Here is an 11,125-nt window from a genome sequence, read left to right on the forward strand (position 1 = left end):
TTTATCAATCTCTAAAAGATCAAATAAAATCTATAATAAAATACAAAAAAGAAATATATATTCTAATTTCTATTTATAAATTTTTAAGTATTTATCCATTCAAAGTTTATCCTAAACAAAACCAAATGTTTCCACAATCAATATTGACTTTTAATGAGTTTTTATTAGACAAATACAGTAAACTCGTTTTTCATGTAATTTTCCTAAAACCTTATTATTCATAGTTCTCGTCACAACTTTTTATTTACCATGTAATATAAATTTTCTCAAATTAACCCATGCATGGCAATGGATAAAGCAAAAGACTAAAAGTTGGAGGACTTTTTTTTTCTTTTGATAAGATAAATATTCATTTATTGAAAAAACTAACACTACCAATTGTTTATGCGTATATACGTTATTCTTTTTATATGTTTTTTAACTGTAATATTAAAATAATGTTAAATATATTTTTAGTTCATAAATTTTAAAATGAAATTAGAATTTTTTTTAAAATAAATAAATACAAATTTTTAATTTAATTACGTTAAATTTTTTTGATGTATTTAAGATATTCTGAATTAATATTTAAATTATTTATACTAGGGTTAAATATGTTTTTAGTCCCTAAACTATTGACCGTTTCTGGTTTTCGTCCCTCTTCCAAAGTAAGGTACAATTTAGTCCTCAATCTTTAAAAAACGTTCGTTTTAGTCGAAAAAACGAACGTTTTGAGGACTAAAACGAGGACTAAAAACAAAATTTTGAGGACTAAAACGAACGTTTTTCTAAAGAATGAGGACCAAATTGTACCTTACTTTGGAAGAGGGACGAAAACCAGAAACGGCCAATAGTTTAGGGACTAAAAACATATTTAACCCTTTATACTAAATATTTGATATATTTTAATTCAAATGGGAGTTGAAACATTATTTAATATACGTTTATTTTTAAAATTTGAAAATTAAAATATATTAAAGTTTAAAAATGATAAATTCAAATTTTGTATTGAAGTTTAGAAACTAAAAATCATCCCTTAAAATAAATATATTATATAATGCATAGTAAAATATAGTTATATGTAGTATATTTTAAAATAAATTAAGGTTAGCTTAGTCTATATTTTACCACAATCTAAACTACTAAGTTTTCTCTTCATAATTGTTAAAATAATCAGACTATAAAATATAAAGGAATCAAATCTGACATTGGCAAATTTAAAGCGACCCTAGCAGGAGCATCTTTAAGGGATACCTTTAAGTGACAAAGTAAGTGATAATTGAGCAAAGAGACACACCTTGTTCCCACACCTTTTTACTATGTGCACCCAAAAGCATAAAAAAAAGTTTATACATATCACATTACTTTTTTTTAATTATAAATATTATTTTTAATAAATTAAATTTCGGAAACCATAGAAGCTATTATTTCAATATCCGAAGTTACTAAATGACGAGTGCTTAAAAAAAATAGCATTATTTAATAATTTTATAAATTAAATGAATTGAAAGTTACAATTGATAAATATTGTTCTCTTAAATATTTTTGTAAAATAATTGATAATTTTTGTATTTAATAATTTAATTAGATTACAAGGTTCAAAAAAACATACTCAAATCCTATTCCTTAAGCCTTTGATCTTATGACCACTTATCATGTTTTAATCCATTGAATCCTCATAAAGTGAAATTATGTTTTAATTTTAAAAGTATAAGATTACTAACGAACCAAGTTCTATTTCTAAATATAAGCATCCGTTAGACATCCAATTTCAAGTTTAGATTCTAAAGATATTTTCCAACACCTCAAGAATCACAAATCAACTCAAGAATCACAAACCAAGTATGAAAAACAATCCACATAAAATATTAAGCATAAAAATCAATACTAACTTAATCTCGAAATATATATATATATATATATATATATATATATATATATATATAAACACAATTTTACACAACGATTCAATGTTTTACATCTAATCTCAACAAATAGAAATAACTCTCCATGGTGGAGAATCTAGGATTTATAAATTGAAGAGAGAAAGAAGAAATTGAAACCATAAAGAAGATGAAGACTCTTTCACAAATAAAAAAAACAACGTTCTTACTTTTTAAAGATTATTCAGAATTTGTAATTTAATTACAAACCTGAAGTTAATATTATTCCTATAGGTATTACATATTATTTCCCATTTGAAATATATCATGAGTTAAATTATTTTTAATTCAAACAATTGATGTATAGACTATGAGACTAATGTTCATGTTGTATGCTAATAAAAATATATTTCGTTTATACCAAAAATTAAAGAAAAAATATTCTTTTTATTACTAAATGGTTGTTTAGTACAATATGGTTGTTATTTCTAGAAATGGTGTTTTTTTTGTTAAAGGATATATTGTGATGATTTTTTTAAGTTAAGGCTTATGCCTTCATCTTCAAAAGAAATATCTAGTAATTCTTCTTTGCTTATTACAAATTCTAAAAGTTAAGATATTTCGCATGGGTTAGATCACATAAATTTAAATTATATTGGAAGAATGAGGTCTCTAAATTTTATTGCTAAGTCTTCCATTGATTTAAGGAAAAAATGTGAAATAAAGGATCCAAAATGTATAATTATATAAAGGGTTAAATATGTTTTGGTCCTTAACTTTGAGTGAGAATTGAAATTAGTCCATCTTCAAAACTTTAGCCCAATTTAGTCTTCAACTTTATAAATGTGTGCATTTAGTCCTTTTAGCAAAATTTTGTTAAGTTTATTTGATGTTTCAAATACATTTTATGATAGCATTTGAGTTGTTTACACTATTTGACACTTTTTTCAATGTTAGTTGAGAAACGAGTTTGAAATGTCAAATAAACTTAACAAAATTTGGTTAAAATGACTAAATTCATGTAGTTCTAAAGATGGTGGACTAAATTAAGAGAAACTAATTCTAATTTTCACTGAAAGTTAAGAGACCAAAAACATATTTAACCTTTATATAAATATATTTTTGAGAAATTGACATGTGAGTGTTGTATTAGATGATCCTTATGTGGTTTTAATATTTGGGTCTGCTGATTTATTTCATGTTGGCAGTGAAGGACATTTTTTTTTTTTAGATTTGGTGATTTAACTAATGTGTATAGGCAAATATGAGTGTGCTTTACAATGCTTTGGCATAGAAAGAAATTTTGTAGCAAAGGTTGACAATGACAACTTAAAATGGGTTGACATTTGAGTTGTATTGTTTTTGGTAATGACATTAGAATTATATTATTTTTATATATAATAAAGTTAGCAATATATATGGTGAAGGTTTATATTGTGCTTGTTATGTTCCCAAATACAATTTCTTGTAAAGGAGGAGAGTTGTAGGTACATGTGGAGGTGTATGAGTTAGAACATGTGAAGAATAGGAGTGTAGATTCTACATAATTGATGTTCTGCAAAATTCTACAGTCTCGTTGAGTGAGCTTTAGGCTTGCTAAGCGAGCAAAGCTCTCGGTTTCTACATTCATAGAGCGAGCCCTAGGGTTGGACGAGTTAATTTGGGAGGAAATTTGGTTGTAGCAGTGGAAAAACGAGAGTTCTCATTGGGGGACGAGAATTCTTTGTTTCGTTATTCCCAAAATGAGGGGTGGCTCGCTGAAGGGGAGTTCTTTTGGCTGGCAGAGGGGAGTTCTTTTGATTTCTTATAACTATGAACTATTTTATGTTTGTTTAAAAGTAATTATTGAATTAAATGTTGTTTTATACATGATATTAAGTATGTAATTGAGGTGTGGTTGAATAAAAATTTCTAAGGTGAAATTCTAAATTGATGTTTCAAGTTTGGTATGTATGAATGTAGGAAGCTCAGTCTTGGGGGTTATCTTGACGCTCTAGTGGTTACTCATTCTCAATTAGAGATGGGTGATGCATGTGGTGAGAGTAGTAGGAGATCTTAGTCTAGGTGCTCCATTATGGCCTAAGACACGAAACAAACTGACCTTGTGTGTGGTAGGATGAAACTCATTGGCAAGGGCTCTGCATAGCAATAGAGGTAACCACAAGTGCATGATCCGTCATAACTCGACATTCATACTTTTATCATATCGTCAAGTCATGGTATGCTCAAGATGTTTGTTCAATTTTGTATGAAATGTGATGTATGATGAATTTTGATATCCTGTGTTGTTTTTTTTTTTACATTAGCTTACCTTTCATGTGTTTTTTTGTGTATATTGGTTTCTTTTGCAATGATCACTCGGTTGGTGTGAATAGAGGGTGATAACATCTCTAAGGAACATGCTTTGGGAAGTGATCATTCATATGTTTAGTGAAGTAGAGTAGTTACTAATTTTTATTTTGAGTAAATAATATTTTTATTTACTTCAGTGTTGTATATAATGTTAGACAATTATTTTCTTGGGATAATTCCTTAATAATATTTATACTATTTTAATGAGATGGTGTTATATCAATATCAAATATAAAGAATATATATATATATATATATATATATCAAATAAAATTTAAATAAATGTCAAATTACTATAAAAAATAATAAAAATGATTACACACGTGTTAAAAAAGTAAGTTATGAAACCAAATATCAAATAAAAGTTAATATAAATTATTTAAGTTACTTTAAAACGAATACAAATCAAGTTAGAACAATATTCATCTCTAATCATAAATTAATTAGTTAAATACTATTGATATTAATGAATTAATATATTTTTCTTTGTATTATATAATTTTGTCTTGGATAAACTTTTTTATAATTTTTGTAAAAGGAAAAATAAAAAAAATTATATACTTTTTTATAAACTAAAACTAACATGCAAAAAATAAAATTAAGAAATAAAAATTTCGTAAATTAAATTTTCTATAAAATAATTTATCCTATGAAGAAATTAATTTGAATATGTTTTATTTTTCTACATACTAAAAGAAGTGTCAAAATATATCTTGAATTAATTAGGAGGAATGAGCTTGCTCACTTTTTTCCAAAACAGTCCCTGAAACTTTAAAGTCATTTTATAACAATTATTTGAGAAAAAAAAAAACAACCTTCATTTAATAACTGGAATAAATTTTTATTATTACTAGTCTCACACTAAAAGCGAATAAATGACTTATGTTATTCCAATTATTAGGTTAATATTATTTATCAGTATTATTATATGTAAACAAAAAATTTATCTAAAATTATATAAAAATTAATAGTCTTTAAATGTTTCTTTCGTATTCTACAATGTTTTCTTCTCTTTTTTAATTTTCCCTTTAATCAAATTAAACTCATCATCTTATTTTATCTTTTTTTTCTTTTTTCTTTTTTCTTTTTTTTTTTTCGAAATGAATCATACAATGAATTGAGAGGAAAAATGAACTGCGTTGACCTATTTCTCTACAAAAGGTCTGTACAAAAGCAAAGTGCAGTCTCTTCATTATAATGACTCCCAGGTGAGTGTTTTTGCCACGTGTCACACCACTCGTCACATGTCACGTCACTCGCCACGTGCAGTTCTCCACAGAGGAAACAAACCCTCCATGCATGCCCATGCATCATGCCCATGCACCATACCCATGCACCATCCACATGCACTCTCATCATCTTTGTTTTTAGTTTTCTTAAAGTGAGAGAGACCTTTGAGAAGCACATAGACAAAAGTGTCATGTCACCACACTAATTTATGCATGAGAATATATTTTTTTAAATATCTATAAAAGAATTTATATATAAAAAAAATCTATTGTAAAGTCCTATGAAACTTTATATTAGTTATCCTAAAGATAACTATAGGAAAAACATAAAAAAATTTGTGGAAAACCTCATTATTCAAATTGTTTAGAGAAAACTGAATTGAACTAAAGTAATTTTTAACCGAGTTAAGTTATATAAAATTATTAAACTATATTTTAAAAATTGTACTGTAATATAATATTATTTCATTTTTGAAAACTAAAGTAGATTATATAATATTATTTAATTATATATATATATATATATATATATATATATATATATATATATTTGGTCTACCTCTGTAATTATTTATAACAAAATCACTTAACTGCATTTAATTTCTTAATATTCTTTGAATTTTTTTTCTTAAAATAGAAACTACAAGGTCAACAACCAATTAAAATTACGATATTTAAAGAAATGTCTAAAATTAATCACAATTTGAAAATAAAAATAGTATGCTTTTTTTCTCATAAATAAGACAAAGATAGTAATACTTAAGAGATGAAATTATTTTAATTTGGAACAAGAATATTAAAAACTCATACCTTAATTAGGGATTTTTTGGTGAATTATCCAAGCTCACATATATGTATATTACTTCCTCCAATATCCAACCTAAGCAATCTGATGAAATCTGAAAAGGTGTAAAGTATTTTCATTGTGCTCTTTCTTTTGAGGAAGAACACAAATTGGTGGCAAGCATTTAGTGAATATATTTCAACTTAATGATGGAAAAATGTCATAGATTCATAGTGACATGTTTATGAGGGACATGCACTAGGATGATGTCAAATTCAATTATTCACTTCCAATTCATTTAAAATTTAACATGTGCATGAAATTTTTTTAATGGTTTGATAAAAAAAATTAGATGATTAATTTGACTTAAATGAAAACTAATAAACTCTTACAAAAAAAAAAGTTAGTATTGTTGAGAACTTTGGAGGTGATTGAATTCTTTGTTATTATAATCATCTTCATTTGTATAGTTTGAATGGATATGAATCTTTGATACATAACACTATTTTACCATATGATACAATATAATAAAACACTTCTATATAAAGTCGTTTATTCTTTTTTAAACTCTATATGCTTTTTGGTTACAATTTGGATGATGAATTTTAGATCATTCATTCAAGGCAACACCATCAAGATTTTTGCACTATCTTCTTCAAAACTTTAACAAGAAAAAATATCATGCATTTTCATTTCTCTATATATTTATGTTATTCTTCTCTATTTTGGTGCCTAGAAAGTCAAAATATCAAATCCATTATTAGCTAATGAAGACCAAACATGGAATAACGTTTACAATGCAATGCAAATTGTCTTCCTCGTTTTGGTAAGGTTTGATTCAATCATGTAATACCATGATTCGTTAAGTTCAATCCTTATCTCTAATGTTCTTCTTACATTCTTTAATCATATAAAATCAAAATTTAACATAAATGTTAAAGAGAGAAATATCTCACCTTATCCTTATATATGTGTGTTCAAAGTTTCTCACACTATTAGTTATTATCTTTAGAATATATATATATATATATATATATATATATAAACATGATTTGATCGGAATCTTTTCCTTAGAAAGGATTAAAGAAAAATGGTGTAATAAAAGAAGATATTTAATTTTAAAATACCCGCAAAAATTGTAAATATATGAAATGAAGAGTTCCACGTTAAATAGAAATGATTGAAAAGTAAACAATATATAAAAAATAAACAAAAGAAAAAGTCTACAATCTTTTTGTTTTGGTTTGGATGAATCTTTTTGTTCATGGAATTTTCATTCATGCGAACTCAAGAAAGTTGACCACAAATAATATAGTAATTTTTTTATATATTTATGAAAATATTTTTTCATTTTATGATATGAAATCTCAATTGGATGTATTATTATATTATTACTTAATTTATTAAAAATCACCATATTAAGTTATCTCGTTTCTGTATCATGAATGGTTACTATTATATCCTACATCACAAGCCAGTACATTAATTTACCATTGGGCCCAAACCCAATAACAGGTGGGGTGTTACTCCCTCCACCACCACAACTTGCTTCCTCCACCACCCCATTTCCCTTTTACCCTTTTTTTATTTTCTCATTCCTATTTTACCCTTATTAAAATTTTAGGATTAATATTATTTAAAATCTCACGTGAACATTCATTCTCTTTATCATTCTTCCCTCTTTCTCTTTATTATTTTTCTCAGGTTCACTCTTACGTTCCACCATCGTTGGTTGTCTCTCATGTTCCACTTCTTCTTCTCTTTTATAGAATTGTGACGTGAGAGTGTGGTAGACTTTGTGTTTAGTAAGATTGAAAGTGGGGAAAAAAATTCATCTTCAGCCGTGAGTGGGATGGTGCTTCAAGGTGCTGGTTCAGAGGCGTGAAGGTGCGTAATAAAACCCTAAAATATAAACCGTAATCGTTAAACGGATGTGAGCATCCGTCGACGGATGTCAACATCCGTTTTCCCCTTAAACGGATGTTGACATCCGTTTAAAGATTATACAGTTTATATTTTACAGTTTTTTTATATTAATTTTGAAGATATTTAAATAATATAATTTATATTTTTTGATATATTATTTTTGAATATATTTTGATGTATTTTAATAATGTATTTTTGAAGATGAGGCATATCAGGCCTATAGAGGAAAAATGGAAGATGAGAAACGAATGTGGTGGAGTTTGGGTGAGAATCTGAGAAGGTTGGGAGGTGGGTGAGAAGGGGTAAAAAGATAGATTTTAGGGTTAAAATAAATAATTAGGATTAAAAAGTAAAAAGGTTATTTTTGTAATTATAAAAGGTTAGTTTTGAAATTCAAAAAATATGTAATAGAATTGGGGAGGTGGAGGGAGAAAATGTGGTGGTGGAGGGAGTAACACCCTAACATGTGATGATTCTCAAACCCAAATGATGAAGTGAATCACTAAATTTTTTAAAGCTAAATCACTAAATCATGACTAAGATTGAAGCCTTTTTGTTAAAAAAAGAAAGAAAAAGAAAAGAAAAATCATCATTAGAAGCTTAAACTTGAAATTGTATTACAATTAGTATACCACTAACAACTCATACCACTAACAACTCGAAGGAGTATCACTAATAGATATAATCTTTTTTCAAATAATGACTTAGGTTTAATTCAAGGTAAATTGGGTTCTATTTTTCTTTTCTTTTAGATAAAACTAGTATTGTCAAAATAAGTCACTTGACTCGACTCAACTCGGTTAATCATGGATTGATTATTTAATAAGTCAATTCAACTTGTTTTATTTATTAGTAGTTTAAAATATTTGAATCCGACTTAATTAACTAAAGATTTGTAGGTTAAACAAGTTGACTCAATGACTTATTTAATTATAATTTTTTTTCAATAAAAAACATTTTTTCTAATTAAAATCTAAATAAAGTTCAATTCAAATATAATATAAAATTATGTTAAATTTCAAATAGAAAAAATACAATACAATCTAAAATCATGTTAAACTCAAAATACAATCCAAAAGTATAAAAGTACAAAACAAATTAAGATATAAGATCAAATCATTATTGTGATTTATCCCTTTATCCATTTATAATATTAAAGTCTTGAAGGATAAATTCACGTCATAAGAAATTTTAGATTTACGATTTTCTTTTTTTTAATTTAATTTAAAATTTATGAGTATGTTGATAAACTAACTTGGCTCATCATCGATTCAACCAAAGTGTTATGTAGTAAGGATATTTATGTAATAACATAAATATCTTAGATATTTTAGACAGTTAAGATATTTATCAAAGCCACTAACCACATTTTTAGGTAAGGTGGTTATTTTTATTTTGCTTATAAATACAGTGGCAAGGTCAAGGTCCAGGTACGTTCTCTTAATGCTCTAGAGATCCTTAATAATATTTCAGAGCAGTATCATAATCATTTTCTTGAGAGCTTCAGCTCCATAACTCACATCTGACTTGAGCGTCGGAGTATCTTTGCAGGTACCTCCCCCTCCTTTGCCTATGAACAACAACAACAATTGGAGAAAAGCACGCGTCCCGGACAACCAGCAAGCAACCCAGACAGCCAAGAGCAATAAAGACACGCAGGAAAATGTACACCGAAACACAAAGTAAGTCATATTTTTAGTAGGTTAGATTTAATTTTGATGTGTATCGAAATTCATAAATTTTTTAAAATTTAATTATGCTCAAACTCGAGTTGGATTGATATACAAATTTTAATTCATTTTAACATCATTATACATAATCATGTCCGTAGCTGAAATTAAAGATGACAATTTCTTTTTTCTTTTTACATGGTAATATGTGCAGAAAATATTGTGTTAGATTTTATATTAGTTGTGTCAATACCAAATTTCGTCCGGATTAACCTTTTGGACTTTACTGTAGTCTATTATACTATTTACTTATTTTATTTCTATTTCATATTTTCGTTTTTATCTTTTATTTATTTATTGTTATTTATTTATTTATTTCTTTTCTTATTTTTATTATTATTATTTTTGTGTTATCCTAGTTTTATTTACATATATTATCTTATTTTTCTCCATATACATGTATATATATTTTTCTTACATTTTTATTATTTTATTTTCTATTGTTATTTTATCTTATTTTTTAAACTTATTTTGCTTAATATAATATGATAAAAAAAAAATGTAAAAAAAAAAAGAGAAGCTGAGAAAAGAGAGAATGTTTTCGGGTTGGGGGACAAGAAAAGAGCAGTACGCGCGGGGCAGAAAACCGTTTCTGCAGGACGCGGGGTGATGGCAGAGGCGCGATTTGGGTGTACGATTTTGGTACAGAGAATGGCACAAAAGACAAACACTGAGAGAATTGCAAATAGCACAGAGAGTAGAGAGAAGGAGAATTCTGGTTGGGACAGAAAAGGAAGGAGCAAATATACACACAGCGGGGGGTTGTTTGGGGGCATCCATCATCTTCGATCATTGGTGGAGAGCTCCAGGGGACCTTCAACTTCACTGGATAATCATCCATTGCCGAGAAGGAGACATTGGCACCTGCAAAGAGAAACAAGAGACACCATTCAACAAGGAAAGGGAAGAAGAAGCCAGTCAAAAGGGAAAGGAGAGATTCATTGGAGGCGCAAGGTTGGCAGTAGCAATCGGATCTTCAAGAGGTAAGTGATGCCTCGCACTCCATGTTCTCCCATGAATATACCTCTGTTAAGTTGTTGTTAAATTAGCATATGATTGTGTCATGGTTATTTGTATGCGGGCCATTGTTACCAAACACCATCGTCACCCTCCCCACATTCACTGAATCATCATCCATCATAACCTCATGACCACGGTCCATCATCTTCATCCCTTTCCTCTTCATTTTCATCTCCAACGCCTGATACCACACGACCAAACCTCAATATTGGATCCCCCTCC

The sequence above is a fragment of the Vigna umbellata genome, chromosome 9 (assembly GCF_029865625.1).
Source record: "Vigna umbellata cultivar VRB3 chromosome 9, Vumbellata_1.0, whole genome shotgun sequence".
NCBI classification, from domain to species: domain Eukaryota; kingdom Viridiplantae; phylum Streptophyta; class Magnoliopsida; order Fabales; family Fabaceae; genus Vigna; species Vigna umbellata.